General features: G+C 49.5%; 1 protein-coding gene across 1 annotated transcript in view; it reads left to right on the plus strand.

Moving 5' to 3' along the window:
* Positions 1-5482: 5482 nt before the first annotated feature.
* Sh3bp4 (SH3 domain binding protein 4) overlaps positions 5483-16695 on the plus strand; it is an 81167-nt gene continuing 69954 nt past the window's right edge. Inside the window, exon 1 of the mRNA XM_085696850.2 lies at positions 5483-5675. The gene's annotated coding sequence lies outside the window, so the exon portion shown is untranslated. The remainder of the gene's footprint in view (positions 5676-16695) is intronic.

Below are 16695 nucleotides of genomic sequence, written 5' to 3' on the forward strand. Positions count from 1 at the left end.
AGGGACATGGGGTGGTGCTTGGCATTCTGGGGCTTTGAGGGCAGGTTAGCTGTCTGCACACTCAAAGCCAGAGAAAGCAGTTTTGAATTTCTTTCTTTAAAAAACGAATAAACAAACCCATTTCTTTTCTTTTTAATTGTGTGTGTGTGCACATTTGTGGGGGTGCCTGTGGAGGCCACAGGTGTTGGATCCCCTGGGAGCTGGAGTTATAGGGGTTGTGATCTGCCTGATATGGGCACTTGGAGCTGAACTCCAGCCCTCTCTGGGAGAGCCGTACATGCTCGTAATCATCGAGCCATCTCTCCAGCCCCCAATTTGAAGTTCTTGTCATTCATTCAGGTGAATCAATTTCTTTTCTATGATGGATAACAACTGTAGGATGCTGGACGTGTAGCTTTCTCCCCAGATATTATTCTATGACCTGTATTTTCTGCTGGAAAAGTATCGGGTACCATATGCCTTCAGCCCTTCTGTAGCTAGGTCACATATGCACTTTTATTTATTCTTTGAGAATTTCATACACGTATACATGGAAATACAATCATATCCATCTTCCATTCCCCTGCTAACTCTCTTCAGATCTCCCTCCTAACTTCATGCCCTCTGCTCTTGTGTTTTTCACTAACTCACCAAGTCCAGCGAGCCTTGCCCACCTGTTTGCAGGTGTGGGGTCCAATGAGAAAGGGGCAACCTACCAGCGGTTAGACAACACCTACCAAAAAAAGAGTGATTCTTCCTTCCCTAGCAGCTCTCAACCCTGTTTTCCCCTCTGCACCGCTATTTTGGTCCGTATTGATTTCATTCCTCTAAAGAAATATTATCCTTTCTATTTCATGGCTGAGCACATCCCCGAGTAGACAGAGAGATGCTTTATTGATGGGTCTGCTTCTGATTCCGGAGCAGCCAACCCCTTGTGTGAAGTGTGTTTTCCAGGTGGCCAGAGCAACGATGGCATACCAGAGAGTGTCTGTAGAGTTCAGGCCTGTGAGAGCCACTTGGCGTTGCTCTTATCCGAGCTGGCGATCCTGGACGTGCATTAGTGGCTTTGCTGGTTGCTGAGTACTTCGCATGGCACATGGGCAACACTGTTTGGCGCGGATGGGACGCAGCTGGGTTAGTAATGGGTAATCGAGTGTCTTTTCTCTGCGTCTCACTTTCCCGGATCTAGAAGGCAGAAGCCAGTAACTTTCGAATCCGTGGAAGAAAATACCCACAAGGGAGAATGAGTGAAAAGGGAGAGGTTGATTGTCATTCACGGTTTCAGTTCAGAAAAGGGGTGCAGTTTAGCTCCTGGTGGAGGGAGTGTGGGAGAGCCTTGTTAACATCATGGGTGGCCAGGAAGCGGAGCAGAAGACAAGAACCCGGGGCCAGGCTCTCACAGGGAAAGCCCCATCCTTAATGACCTACTTCTACGAGCTAGGCCATAGTTCTTAAAGGTTTCCCAAAATAGCATCCCTGAGCCAGAAATAAGGGTTCAAAATGTGACTGTGTGGGGTAAATTTCAGTCTCAAGGCTTAAAAACATATGAAGTGTCCCCAAAATAAAGTTTTCACAACATATTGAGTACATGTCTACAGAGAAACTTATGCAGAACTCACTCAAGTCATAGTCTTGAACAGTGTTACCAACTTGTTTCCTAAAAGCACCATGGGCATCCCTTTGAAAAGGACATTTCTATTTGGAGATTATTTAAGAATCAGACCCACTCACTTGGATTTAAGGTGAACCAAAGAATCGTTTGTCAGGTTATGTGTATGTAAATAGTAGGTTGTATCTGGAAGTGATGTACTGTGTACCCTGCCCTGTGCGAATGGATATCCATACATTATCTCAATTAATCCTTGCAAGCATCACATCTAGCTCTATTTCTTTACATTTATTTCATTATGAGAAGAGGGCTATGCCTTGTCACAGCACAGGTCTAGAGGTCAGAGGTCAACTCCTTCCACCATGTGGGTCCCTGGGACTGAACTCACAGTGTCAGGCTTCACATGACAAGCATTTCTACCTCCTGAGCCATTTCACCTGCCCAGTGGTGCCTACCTAAGATGAGAAAACAGGCACAGATGGCATGGCTTCATTTTACCCAGCCATCGGGAGGTCAGGTTGGCCTTTGTGCCCATACAATCAGGTCTGATAGCCCATCACTCTGTCTTCTGTAATGTTTTATGTATACATCTATAAATATTTAAGTATATATATATATATATATATCAAATTCAAATATGTGTGTGTGCGTGCATGTACATAGCCTTAATAGACATCCAAAGCTTACAATGAACTTTTACAGACAAGCAATCTACCTTCATCATGAAACGTTAAGAGACGGTTTCGTTCGGGACCAATGTTTGCATTCATACCACACTGGCCGCTAACATTTTTTGCTTTTGTTTGTGTTTTGAGCCAAGGTCTCATGGAGTCCAGGCTGACCTGGAACACACTCTTTTAAGAGAAACTGACCTTGAACTCCTGATTCTCCTGCCTCTATTTCCCAACTGATGGGACTATAGGTGCTTGGCAATATGCCCGACTCTTGGAATGCTTTAATTCATAAGACAAATGAGTACTATTCTTATACTGAGAAACTCGAGTTATTGAATTTTGCTGTCCCATTTGCACCCATAATGCTCGACGAATATTTGAATACGGTGACTGCTTAGATCTTTAAAATAAGGGCAAGTCAAAAAAAAAAAAAAAGAAAGAAAAAAGAAAAGGAAAAAAAAAACCCAGCAGAAGCACAAAGCACACATTCAGCAGGAAGCATATCTAGAGACCTCATTCCTTCTAGAACACACAATGCTTCACAGATGGCTTAACCTAAACACAGTGTTCTCTCTCCCCGGTTTAGTTCTCTCAAAGTCGAATCTGACTTACGGCCGGAAGAAGCGGCCTTCCCTTTCTCTCCCTTATTTTCCTCCTAGACCCTGAATTCAGTCCACCCCTCACCTAGGAGGCAGGCAGGCTTGAATTCTGTATCCCCTGCTCTGGCTGGCTGGGTGAGCACGGCGGCTCCTGCGCTCTGCAGTGTTGAGTCCATTCATGTGGCAGTCTGAATTTCTGCCCCGTTCTGTCCTCTGATTTGTGGTGTGTCCCCGGCCTTTGCTTCCCAGTGGTCAGGGCACTGCCCAGGTCACACTTGGGCTTTCTCACCTCCGCGCTGTTCCTTTGTATCCTCTGAGCTTCCTCGTAGGTGGGTGCGGCTGAGGAGCCTTTCACCTGTTGGGCTAGTTGCAGTTTCAGGACTCCATCTTTTCATACCTTTGATCATTTACAACTCACCCGTGTTTTTAAATGCTTTATAAGCATCTCTTCCTCCAGTCTTGCTACAGATCCTAAGCTGCCTTCGAATTCACAATCCTCCTGCCTCACCTTTTCAAACACTGGGATTACAGTATGTGACACATAACTGAACAGGTCTCCTCTTGCCCCAAGACAGGATCTTTTCTTTTAAAGATTTATTTATTCACTTAATTTATTAATTTAAAGATATTATGTAAATGAGTGTTTTGCTGAATGTATGTCTGTGTGCTGTGCCTATGCCTGGTGCCCATGGAAACCAGAAGAGGGCATCAGATCCCCTGGAACTCCAGTTAGATGTATGCTTGTAAGCTGCCAAGAGGGAGCTGGGAATTGAAGCTCAGCCCTCTGGGGCAACTCTGCTCCATCTTTCCAGCCCCTAAGACAGAGGGTCTTATGCACCTTGAATTTACTAAGTTGTGGAGTATGACCTTCAACTTTTGATCCTTCTGTCTCCAACATCCTTGACCTTCAGTCCTCGAGTACAGGCTAGATCCACCACACCGTCCCCGTTTATTTAGTGCTAAGGATGAACACAGTGCTTGTGCATGCTGGGCAAACACTCTAACTGAGCTTTATCCCCAGCCCATAGTCATTAATATTCTCCCTGTCTCCGACAGATATTAGTCCTTTGGAGTAGCAGAAAATTTAGTGACAGCTACTTCGTGCTAGGCACTCTGCTGAGACTTACACTCTGTATTTAATTTTTATACTCATATAGATAAGTGAGTCACGGAGAGGCCTAGCCTTCCCAACAACAGCAGGCTGGCTCCTGACATGCCCTCCACAGTCTGGATGCTTTTGTCCCCTCCCCCTCCACCTAGGCTAAGGCCAGGCTTTACCTGAATCTCCAGGAGACTGCTTCCTTTAAGGTCTGCAGCTATATTCTAAGAGCAATTGTAATGATTTCCACGTTAGAAGAGAATACTAAATTTCACCGTCTGAGCCCTAGACTGACCCGAATCCACCAGGACTGTACCTGGAGTGGAAAAGACCTAATTCCTCTTAAGGGAGGCTCCCAGAGCCGAGTGCAAGGGTTGAGGGAAAGGGGAGCATAAAGAACACGGATGAGATGGAATTCCGATTTCGAAACACCCCATGTGGTCTTGACAGATAAGACAATGACAATCTGCATTAACGTCTGAAGTCACTTTGAAAATATAAATGGTATCTGTCGCCGGTGAGGACTGACTCAATGGGTTGCTGGATTTGGATTTGTGACATTAAAGATATGCTTGTTCCGGTTTCCAAGTTGCCGCTTCCATTCCCTACCATTTATTACGGCGGCCGAAGGTTGGTTCGACCTCACTGAGGCAATCCAACCCTACAAGTCACTGTCCACTCCCGTGGGACTACCGTGAGACGACTCATATGAGCAGCCAAGTGTGGGCTTTTGCTCCACTACTTCGCAGTGCGTTCATTCACTGAGCGTCTCCTTCTATGCCAGTGGAGCCTGGACAAACGAAGTGTAAATATGCTGACACGTATTGAGTTTGCAGACTGCCTAGCGGGCAGCTCTCCTCCCTTAGTAGCTGTTCCCTAAAGCCGAGTTTTTTCTCCGCCTAACTGCTTAACCACTGCCTTCAATAAGCTTGATTCTGGGCGGGAGGACAAGAGTGTCTCCCAAAACCGAACATCGGAGGTCTCCATCAGACAGTCGGAGGCGCATACTCTGAGCCCAGGGGTAAATCCCCTAAGGATCCAACCCCGATTCCTCAGCTGGCGTTGTTAAGGACGAAGACAAGGAGGAGGGTTGGCGGGAACTGCACGCGGGCAGTGGAGGCGCCAGTCCGCCAAGCCGCTTCTCTCAACCAGCCGGAGCTCTCTTGGCCCCGCCCCTCCATGATGCCTCTCCCCCTGAAGCCAGGACCCGCCTTTGCTAAGCACTGCCTTCCCCCGCAGCTCCAGACCCTGCCCCTACTCGCTCCAGCCTGGCATTGATCACGCCCCTTCGAGCATGCCCCGCCCACGTTAGCCTCAGCCTCACCTAGGCCCCGCCTCTCCGCCTGAGACTCCCCAAGCGTGAAGTTCCGTCCCGGGTCTTCTACGCCCCAGCCTGGGCTTGACCCCGCCTCTCGCTCCCGCTCCGCCCCCAGCCTTGCCCCAACCCTCCCGCGGCCCGTGCTTGCGCTCCGCCCTCCTCGCGCCCGCTGTCTGAGCCCGGGACCCGCCCGCACTCGCGCCCCGCCCCGGCCCAGACCACCTCTGAGCCCGCCGGCGAGAGCCAAGCCCTCTGAGCTGTCGCGGCGTCCGGGCACTTCACCACCTCCGCCCCTCGATCTCCGTCGCCGTGGTTCCCGGAGTCGCGCGCGCCCCCGGCCGGGCGAGCCCCGCACGACGAAGGAGCCGCAGGACCCGCCAGGCGCCATGCGAGCCAGGTAGGCGCGGCGAGAAACCCGGGGCCGGACGGCGCACCCTACCCCCGCGCGCGGGGTGGCTTCGGGCTGCATCCCGGGCTTAGGGGTGCGGCCAACCCGAAGCAGCTCCAAATCCCTAGAGCTCCATGTGCCCTGCCCTCTGTAGTCACGGCCCGGCTCTGGCTGCCGATCGTGGTCCTTAGGGCCTGGGGCGTAGGGAGGGCTGAGAGGGGTCGCGGACGCTACTCTCACAGTTCTGGGGAGGAGCGAAGGGCGCGCGGCTCCGGGTTAAACTTGGTGACAATGCACATTTCAACTTCTTCAGAGAGCCCTCCCGGAGGATGAAATTGAAAACTCCAGTTTCTCTCTTGGAGATCTAGTGACCGAGCACCCTCGAGGTGACAGCTCCTGGGTGCGGGGGTGGGTGGGAGCAGCCGGCTGGGGTAGAGGAGCGTTGTTCTTCAAGTACTGTTTACCGGGAAGCCGCTCTGCGCCCCCGAGTGTGTCTTGTTAGAGGGTCCCAGTTTGGGGGCCGGGAGTCTCCTAGCTGGGATCTGGAGGTGGCAGTGTGTAGGTTTGGAGCGCTTCGCGGTGCGGACTGGGGGGCTTGCTGGTGCTGGCCCTTTCCGGGCGCCGGCAGATGCCCCTCGGGAGGAGCAATGGAGAGCTGACTGGCCGCTCTGCGTGCACAGAAGGTTGTGAAGCCTCGTGGATCAATGAGATTTGAAAGGGAATACCGTGCTGGGTTTTATTCATGTTTATTCTTTCCCTTGTTATCGCAACTGATTGGTGTTCTGTGCTATTTTGTGATTTAGCAGCAGAAATAAAGTTCGCATAACTTTTGCTCTGATTATAAAAACATTGAGTGTCCAGAGCAGAAATAAACAACACAAGAGACCCATGCTGATTCCACATTCGTGGGGAGGGGGTGTCACAACCTTGTAGATTTAATCATTGAATTATACCTGGTGCCTTCTTGCATAACCCCCCCCCCAAAAAAAAAACCTTTACATGAAACCATCCCCTCCCCTCCCCACCTTTCTGATTATCTCCAGTGTCCAAAGTTTGGTTTTTTTTTTTTTTTTTTTTTTTTTTTTTTTTTTTTGCGTGCCTCACCACAAAGGCTGTTTCTGATAGTCACGAGTCTCCCTTTTGATGTGCTGGGGTTTTCCATGAGATGATGGGTATAGATTGAGAGAAGGGGAGACCCGGTACCTCAGCCCTGTCCGTGGTTTTGGTGCCGAGCCTTGTAAAAATGACAGTAATGATTCTCAGTCTGCTTCCTAGGCCACCATAAAAAAAAAATAATGGGTGGTTTGCGGAGCGTTTTGGCATCCTCAGATGGACAGCGGCTGTATTTCAATGTGCTGGGGAGCATTTAGCCGTTCTACGGTGTCATCCGGTAAAACAGGCTGCCTGGAGCTTGACTACCTTGCCCTGGAAGCAAGATCCAGGCAGGCCCCAGGGATCCCAGAACACATTCCTATTTCCCCATTGGTGCAGGCCAAGTCCTTCAAAGTGGGAAGCTTGGGAGTAGCTGGAGTTCTCAAGACTGCTTTCCCGCAGCATCTTCTGGACTTGGGAGGATGGGTGGATGTCCTGAAGTCAGGGAGTCTTGGTGCCAGATATCTGCAAAGCTGTAGACTGTCCTGTAAAATGCCTGCCCGGGTCATCCTCCAAGAGAGAGCAGTTGGTTCTGGGAGGGCATATGAAGTGTACAACCTGCTTTCCCAGAGATTTGTTTTATGTCTCCCGTGTTTACCGACTGAACAATGACCAGCTCCAAGGCCGGCGGCAGCCACGCCAGCGAGGCCTCTGTGGACTTTCTTTTCTTTCCTGTTGTCCCCAGGACCTGGCACCAGCCTTTAATGTTCTTAAAGAACAATTAATAGGGACCCAGACAGAGAGGTGAGGCACACAGGCTGCCTTTTGTCCTCACCCTGTCTCCCAGCCAAGAGCCCGGCTGGAAGATTCTCTTCGTGTCACTGGTGACCCTCTATGATAGTTTCGTTTTTAATTGTTGCTGCCCCTGACCCGCCCCCCCCAACCCCCAGCCCTTTGATGTGGCCTGGGTCTGGTTGCAGATGTGAGCTCAGGCGCAGAGGCTTAGAAGGGTCCAGAAACCTGGCCGGATAAATTGTTGATAAAGGCACCCTTCGTTCCTGCTATTGTTAACACAAGTTGTGCTGTTAATTTTCTGGGCCGAGGTAGAAGTCGGGGGTTGGGGGAGTGCGTCTTCCTGGAATTTCTCCTTTGCTGTTTGCTAATCCAGCAGCAGGCTGGAATTATTCCCCTCCGGGCTGTTTGCATAGACTTTCTTTTTATTCTCTGGTTGGTTTCTAGTCTGATAATGAGATAGGAGAATGAATGATGAATGGGGTTTACGCCCTCGATTCCTGGGAGGCCTCCTGGGTTTGAGTCCTCTGTTCCCAGCCAATTAAGAGCCCTTGGCTCTCGGAAACCATGTGGGAGGTGTGTGTGTGTGTGTGTGTGTGTGTGTGTGTGTGTACACGCGGGTGCACACCTCCTGGGCGAGAAGGCCATTGGTGTTTCTCTGAGAGCCCTTGACCGGAAGAAGGCCAGAGCCACTGTGTTCCTAACTTGCAGTCCTGGCTCAGGGCACAGCACCGTAACTCACTGCTGGAATCAGCAAGCGGACAGGCTTCCCAGTGCTTTGTTATTTTCGCACTGGACACCTGTATGGGGTTGTGTTACCATCTTTCTCCTAAGACTTGGAGTCAGATCCCTGGGACATCTCCCAGGGCTCTAGAGATAAGCATCAACTTTTCTTTGTCCCAAGGTTACAACCCGACAGCCAGGGATGGGGATAACAGGCAGACAGCCCTGCTCACCTCAGCTGCATTGACTCCCATAGCCACGGGCCACCCTATTTCTAACACAGCTTCTAGCGGCTTCAGATAGGTCCTGCTCCATAGAAACTTGCACAACACAAGCTGTACAGCTGCCCCTCTTTGAGGAGTGACAGAGGATTATTGACCAAACCCCAAGACACCCAGGGAACAATGCATGTGCATTCAGTGTCCTCCGAGAAGCCTTGGCCAGCTACTCAGCAGGCCCCGGGACATCTGTGTTGCGTAACTCCACACCACAGGCATGGAGGCCGGCTCCTGGGAGAAGATGTGAGACCCTAGAGGGCAGAGATTGCACAACCTTTCAGAAGTGAAGAAGCATTTGGGGTTGAGTTTTAAGGAGCCCATCTAGCGTCTTGCCTACCTGCCAGGTACTCTGCCCTTTCAACAGTCAGCAAGCCGTGATGCCACTCGAGAGAACTAGACATCTGTTGTGTGACTGTTGCCTCCATTGCATCCTGCAGGGAAGCTTCTTAAACAGGAGGGTAAGCAACTCAAAAATAGCTTCAGGAAGTCCCTGAAACTGACCAGATTCACTAGGCCCCTTTCCAGAGTAAGCAATAAAAACTGGGAGTCTCTGGCAGACAAGACCAGCTACAAGCGATCAGAGCAGTTGCCTGCAAGAGGTCTAGACAGACTGAATTACTTAGAAAGGACACCCTTTAACCTGTTGAACTGCCTGCAGGCTGTGCCCTGTGTTCCAGGTTCCCGGCTTTTGTGAGCTGCCACCTGTGTTGGGGCGGGGCTGTCTTTGAGTTATTTCTGCTCCAGTAAGTAAGGAGCCCCACACTCACAATCCTGTACGTAGCCCCAATAAAACTCATTGGTCCACCAAGTTGGATTTTGGTGGTGTTTGTACTTTGGTGTGTGGTGGGTTCCCTACGGGGTGAGTAGACACGTGTAGTGTGTCTCCAGGAGAAGCCTTGTCACACCACATCACACGGAGAACTCCAGTGACACTTTTTGTGCTCTTTGGAGTCTTCCTCCACGCACTTTAGGGAGCCCGCACAAGTAACTGTTAACGACAGGAAGGCTGGCAGAATTCTGCTAACTCTTCCTCCTCCATAGTTGGATGCATGCTTGAGCCGGGATTTGAACCTGGACCTGTGTATTCCAGAGGCGTCCATCACCCCTCAGAGTGCTGAAATGAAAGAAACAACACGCCCCAGTCATGCATCCGGGGAGTGTTAAGAAACAGGCATGGAAATAGCTGGATGCCGTCTTTCTTGCACAGTTAGGAACTAGCTCACACTCGGAAGGTGATGAAACCTCAGCCTCTGGAAGGCAGCCAGGGCGCACCTCCACTCCTGCAGCGGGCGTCCTCACCCTGCCTGTCTGCAGGGCAGAACTTGATGTATCTGGAAGATCTGAGGTTCTGCAGTGGGGAGAAGCCAGGCAGAATCCACCAGAAGCCTGCCCTTGTACCACCGAGAGAGGTGTCCTGGCCTGATGATGTCAGGATGATTGTAGGACGACTGTTAAGTAAACATAAGATAAGGATTCCACCTTCCTTTTTACAGCCAAATAAATGACATGTTAATGAGATTATTCTTATCTGCTCGGTGGAGACTTGTTCCAGGAGAACTTTGGGGCTGCCTGTTAGCCCAACTCTTCTGAGCAGATTTTTAAAAAAAGTTTTTTTTAATGGCTTCAGGTTTTTTTTTTTCAGCCTTCTCCTAGCCTCCATGAAGAGCTCAGATCTCAGGACCCCCCTGAAATCTAAGGGCCTGTTTACCCAGCTTCCGATGTAGGAGGCTAGGAGCCAGGTGTGTGCTGGGAACCTGCTCCAGGGGAGAAAAACAAAGAGCCTGGATGGTACCATCTGCCAATTTCTGTGGTGTAAACACTCCCACCCTGGCTGGTTTTAAGCTCCCAGCGTGGGCTGGCAAAATTCCTACACGTTTAACCATATGTGGAAGCCAACAAATAGAAAAGAAGAAAGAAAGAAAGAAAGAAAGAAAGAAAGAAAGAAAGAAAGAAAGAAAGAAAGAAAGAAAGAAAGAAAATAAAGAAAGAAAGAAAGAAAGAAAGAAAGAAAGAAAGAAAGAAAGAAAATGAAAAACCTGATTCCAGCTCACCTTGCATGTGCTGAGCCCCTCCACCAACCCTTTCAGTGAGATGACATAGTTGCCTAGCTTGAGCAGGGTCTGCCTGGAAGCAAAAGTTGCAGAGGGTTTTGGGAGACACAGTGCAACCTAATTTGACCAGCAAGGGAGCTTCAAAACCCAGGCTGTGTTGAAGTCACGAGGGAGCTTGACAATGTGCTTTCCACTCCCACCAGTAATCTCTCTAGGTATGGGCCTCCAGGTCTACAGCGTTTAGTGTTTGTGTGTGTGTGTGTGCATGTGTGTATGTGTGCGTGTTTGTGTGTGTACACACACGAGTGTTTTACAGCTGGAGGCCAGGCATCTCAACCTTGCTGTTATCCTAAGGAGTAACCCACTTTTGGATATATTTTAGATCTATTTATTTTGTTTTGCCTGCATCTATGTATGTGCACCCCATGCGTGCCTGGCTCCCAAGGATGTCAGAAGAGGGTGTCGGATCCTCTTAAGATTGGAGCTACAGGTGGTACCACCGTGTGGATGCTGGGAAATGAACCCAGGTCCTCTGCAGGAGCAACAAGTGCTCTTAACTGCTAAGCCATCTCTCCAGTTCTCCACCTTACTTTTTATTTTTACAACCAGGTCTCTCAGTGGCCTCAGACTCACCAAGCAGATGGGGCTGGTTGACCAGTGAGCCTCCTTAGCCCTGGGATTACAAGCGTGGACACAATCCTGATGAGCTTTTTTTAGTGGGTTGCGGGGATTGAATTCAGGTTCTCCTGTTTTCCAAGGGAAGCACCTTACCCACTAAGCCGTCTCCCCAGCCCATCTATAACTTACAAACGTGCCCAGGTAATGCTCACATGAACCCAGGTTTTGCTACCGCTCTTATATACAATTTGTGTAAGAAGAGAATTGAGCCGGCAGCTTAGGGTAAGGCATGGAGCTAATCCTGAATTTGCATTGGGGGGTGGGGGGGGCACGGGGAAGGTGTTGTTGTTTCTGCTGGTGTAGATTATTCAGGGAAGTGCTGTGTTCTTGGGGGAGGCGGGCAGAGGCCAGTTTCCTCAGCTGCCTCTCGATGTCCCCTGTGACCATTTCATCACAGGGTGGGGTAGACCTTCCTCGTTTGGTCTTGGTTGTTTCTTCTGGTTTGGAAGAAGACTGGGTGAATAGATGAGATTGGTCCTTGACTGTGTGTGTGATGAGGAGATCTTGCATGTTAAAGCAGAGGCGGGGAATCCCAGCATTCTTCCTGAGGGCCATGTTGGTAAAGGAGAAAGTCCAGGGCTCCATCGAGGGTCTTTTTTAAATCATTGGCGGCTTATATGTTTCCTCTGCCACGATTAGCAGTAAAATTATTTTAAAACTAAGAGCTTTCTTTAGCAGCATTCTGTGCAGGAGAGAAAAGTGTCCTTCAACCTCAGCTAGCTGTGGTTAGCAAGACGTCTTCAGACCCAGCCAGCTGTGGTTAGCAAGACGTCTTCAGCCCCAGCCAGCTGTGGTTAGCAAGACATCTTCAGTCCCAGCCAGCTGTGGTTAGCAAGACATCTTCAGCCCCAGCCAGCTATGGTTAGCAAGATACCTTCGGGCTCCAGCCAGCTCTGGTTAGCAGGTCTGGTTGAGAAGAGGCCTTGGAGTCCCCTGGGTGTAATTGTGAAGGAGACAATAGGTCACAGGCAGGGGAGAGAAGAACCGCAGGAGAAGGGGAGGTCTGGGCTCTTCTCTGCTTTGTGGGAAAAAGTGCTCAGGAGACTCGCTGTAAAACTGCTGCCTGGGGTCACTGGTGAAGGTGGACAGGAAGGCCAGTGTGTGCTGATGCAGAAGCAGGTGGGGGTCAGGTGCTGTGTAGGAAAAGGGGTCCAAGAACCCCAGGATGAAAGTCTGGAAATGTCTGGGTTTGGCCTGAAGGAGCTGTGCTATGAGATAGGGGAACTTCTAGGACAAAGGAGAACACCCACTAGTAACTAGACGAGTGGGACCATCTCGTGAGGGTGAGCTGATGGACAGAATAGCAGGAGCCAGGGGTGAGCCAGAGGACTCTCAGATCTTCGGGGTCTGGCATCACATGGGCAATAGGATTGAGGGTCCTAGGGAAGGAGCGAGAGAGGCTCTTTAGGATCAGTAGGCTTAAAACAACCCCCAGGTATCTGCCTAGGTATTAGGTCTGCAACTTTCTGCTTAGCCTTTGTGGAAGGCTGGCTGGAGCTCTTGTTCTAAGAGCACCGTTCATGGGATACCTTTGTCCCCAAGGTCCAATAGAGCTTCCCTGGATTCCCAAGGTCAAGAGCTGCCCTGTATTATTTATCTGCCTCTGTCCAGTGCCCTTTTGCCTGTATGTGTGTGTGTGTGTGGGGGGTAACAGACCTATGAGTGGGTGCCCATATCTGTACGGGTGACCATGTATATATGTATGAAGCCAGGGGACAGTTTTGGGTATTATTCCTCAGACACCGTCTCCTTGGTTTTAGCTTTCTGAAGCAGTACCTCTCACCAGCCTGGAACTCAGCAGTAAGCTCCAGGGCTTGCTCTGCCTCTGCCCAGTACTGCGATTGTAAGTATATTCTGTCACTCTCTGCGTTTAGTCACACTGGGTTCTGGGGATCAAACTTAGGTCGTTCACCAACTGAGCTTCTTCCCTCCATCCTTACATCTTGTAATCAATGCATCTTCCATTGTACAGTATGGTAGACTTTAAGCCACAGCATGCCAGATAAGTGTGTGTGTGTGTGTGTATACCGGCCAAGTGAAACACAGTGGTGATTTCGTCCTGCCATACAGTGACAAGCCCAATTTTCTCTTCTTAGGTATCTTGGCACTCTAAAACTTAGAATATATATGACCAGAGTAATTTCTGGCTTTAGTATGTTGGATTATGAATAATAATCAACTTACTTATAAATGCTGTCAAGTAGCCATCCCAGAGTTGTAAGCAATTTAATTTTTAATCCAGACATACCCTGCCTCTGTTTACCCGTGTTATGTTATTGCTCTTTATAAAGTAGATTGACTGTTCAATCGCTTTAGGATACAGAGTAGTCCATTTGAAATTCACCAAGAATTATGGCTCTGACAGGCAGCAGTGTCAAGAGTTTACATGTGGCCCATGCATAAACGGAGAGTCAAGGTACTATGTAAAGATCTAGCAGAAAACAATTCATAGCTGCCAGTGTCGTGCGTATAAAAAATTCATGTAGCGTGCTGGCCCATAGTGTCCCCGTGCAGCCCAGCGGTGCTCAGAGGGCGAGCAGAGCGCAGCCCTGTACTGCTGGCTGCTACAGTTTGCCCTTAGCTCCGTCTCTCTCAGAACATTCTCTCACAAAGCTGGTGTTTTCTTGTTGCTGTGTTTCATTTCAGAAATCTGTCCCTAAGGTCTTTGCGAGAACAGTTCTATTCCTGGCAGGTACTGGGAGCCATACCCTTATTGGGGTGGTGCCAAGAGATGGCATTTGAATTTGGTGCCTCTCCAAGTCCATAGTGGAGGCAAAACAATGGGCGACAGCGGGACCCATCCCCGATAGCCATCAGCCGCCGCAGATTGTTGCTGTGCCCACCTGTGCACACCAATTTTCTTCCATGTTTTTCTCAGAATTGTTCAGATAGAGGCAAAAGATATGCCACTGTTTGGCAACACCCGTGACACCCACTTGGAATAACTGTGTTTTAACATAAGAGTATTTCTGTGGTTTCAGATTCTTCTGAGTTGGTTGGGTTTTTCCCTGTAGCGGGCATTGCGACATGTCGGTCAGTAGCTGTTTCTTTGTGGTCAGTCAAATCTGAAACAGGCTAGTTTGCATAAGCCGAAGTCGTCCAGGAAGATCCCGGCTGGGAATTAAATAACTGACTACCTATCAGGTTCCTCTCGCACTCTGCATTTGCACCAGGCCATTGTAGCAAACAATAGCTGAACGGAGACGTTGGTGACTAGAATCTGAGAAGTTCCTTTTCCCAAGGGGCCTCTCCGGTGGCCTTTCGCTGGGCCTGTTTCGTTTTGAAGGGAGGTGTGTCACAGTGCAGAAAAACCTGGGTTTCGCCCGTCACAAACCTGCAGGCTTCCTTTTGGACATTGTGTCTGTAAGTGGTGACCTCAGGGCTGACCTCCTAAGGTTGGGATTTTCAAATGAGATCATGAGAAATATCCACAGCCTGTCTGAGGTGGATTCGGGGTTCCTTCTGGCTGGCGGGGAGTCTTTCATGAGTATTGTACATACACTGGAGTTTGTTCACAAATACTGGGTGACTAGAGGAACGTTTTATGGCCAGCTAAGTGACCTGGACCAGGAGTAACTTGGTTAGGGAGGTCTCATCGTCAGAACGGAGTGCTGGGGTTTGATTCTTTGGACATTCCATCTGACCTTTAACAAACAAGCATGTTTACCTTGCCCTTTGTTCACTGTTCGGGGAAGAGGAGGAAGAGGAGCAGGGTGGAAGTAGAGGAGGGGATAGGAAGAGGAAGAAGAGATGCGATACTGCAGTTTGCTCTCCAGGCCCCAGACATAGGTTGGTCTGCTCTGTGTGGAAAGAGCCTGGGAGGATGGAAGCATGTTGCTAGAGGTGTCTGTGCCTTGCTTGGGTCGGGGGTTGGGAACCCTTGGCCACTGTGAATGCTTTATAAATGTACATTGTTGACAAAATAGATGCTTTTCTTTTCTAAAACTTAATACAAAAACCAAAACCTGTTTCTGCATTGAGTTCACATTATTACTCAATAATTATATGCTCCTTAGAATAAAAGTGCTAAAGGGGAGGAAGTTCACATCAGCAGTGGTCTGCACACCCCCTGATGGAACCATTCACATTTTTCTGAGTGCTGGTGTTCCTGGCATGCTGGGATTTTTTTTAATGCATTTTTTTAAAAACTGCATGTTTGAAGTTGATGTTTTCAAACTGATAAACAGGATTTGTCTTCCTGCTTTTGACATCAGGTTAGTGGTGGGATTTACCGTGTATATTTTTATTTTATTTTATTGAGACAGGGTCTCACTATGTAGCCCTGGCTAGCCTAAAATTTCTGAATAGACCAAGTTGGTCTTGAACTCATGGGAGCTCCTCTTGCTGCTGTCTCCAGAGCCCTGAATGTTGGTATTAAAGGCATGCTTACTTACCACGTGACCACACAGTTCATGGTTGCCCTGATTATACGCTGCATTTCAGGGAGCATCTCATTAACATAAGCTTGCGTCTTTCAGTCTAAACTTCTCTTAGGATGAGTTTTACTTTTGTGTTGTTCAGAATCTATAAAGCACTTCTCGATTGTATTGACTGTTGGTGGCCTTCGTCCCTGTACAGTAAAGCCCCTCGCCAGGCAATGCCACTGGTGGCAGTTTCTGATTGCTTCTAAAAGCGGTCTCCCTTCCCTCTTAGGGGCTAATTCCCCAAGGTGCATTGCTCTTGGACTCTGGGGTGGGGGAAAGGGTTCCACCTAGGCACGGGGGTGAGGGGGTTTCCAGGTGGTGACTTCTGCTGTGTTTAGATTCAGAAGCCGAGGCCCTGAGCTTTTCCGAGAGACTGCGTTGTGAATGGTGCCGACATGACTTTGGGAACCTCTGAGTTCATTGAGAGAAGTTCCTGGTCCAGGCTGCTGATGGTCAGGCCGCAGTTCTGCCTCCAGACTGCAGTCTGGTGTCACAGGACTGCTTCAGTCTGGCAAGAGAGGAAAACCAATTTTATAGGTGGAATATTTTTTTGGCCTGTCTCCTGAGAGTGGTTTTGGCACTGGCTGTCTGTGTGACTCATCTACCTTTTGGTAACATGAGGCAGCATTTTGGGGGCCTTGTAAAATCCTACGGAGGGTCATGGATTGATTTGGCTGGCAGTCTGGATGGCTCAGGGCTCCTTAGCTTTGTTATTTGGTCCTGAGTGCCAGGCACCCTCCCCCACTGCTGCTGGATTTGACGTTAACTCACTCATTCAGTGCATGGGTAGGGGAGGAGTCAGGACCCAGAGACAGCTCTAACTGGGTGTCTACCTGGCACTGGAGAGATGCTAACGTATACAGGGGAGGAGGGGAAGGCTCCCAGGTTAAAACTGGGGCAGGAGAAGATTCCCAAAGAACGTTTATGACATGAAGGGTTGAGTAGGCCAGGAGGGTGTGGGCAGAGTTTGGAGGGCAGTGGATAGTCGGTT

The sequence above is a fragment of the Myodes glareolus genome, chromosome 1 (assembly GCF_982192425.1).
Source record: "Myodes glareolus chromosome 1, mMyoGla1.1, whole genome shotgun sequence".
Lineage (NCBI taxonomy): Eukaryota > Metazoa > Chordata > Mammalia > Rodentia > Cricetidae > Myodes > Myodes glareolus.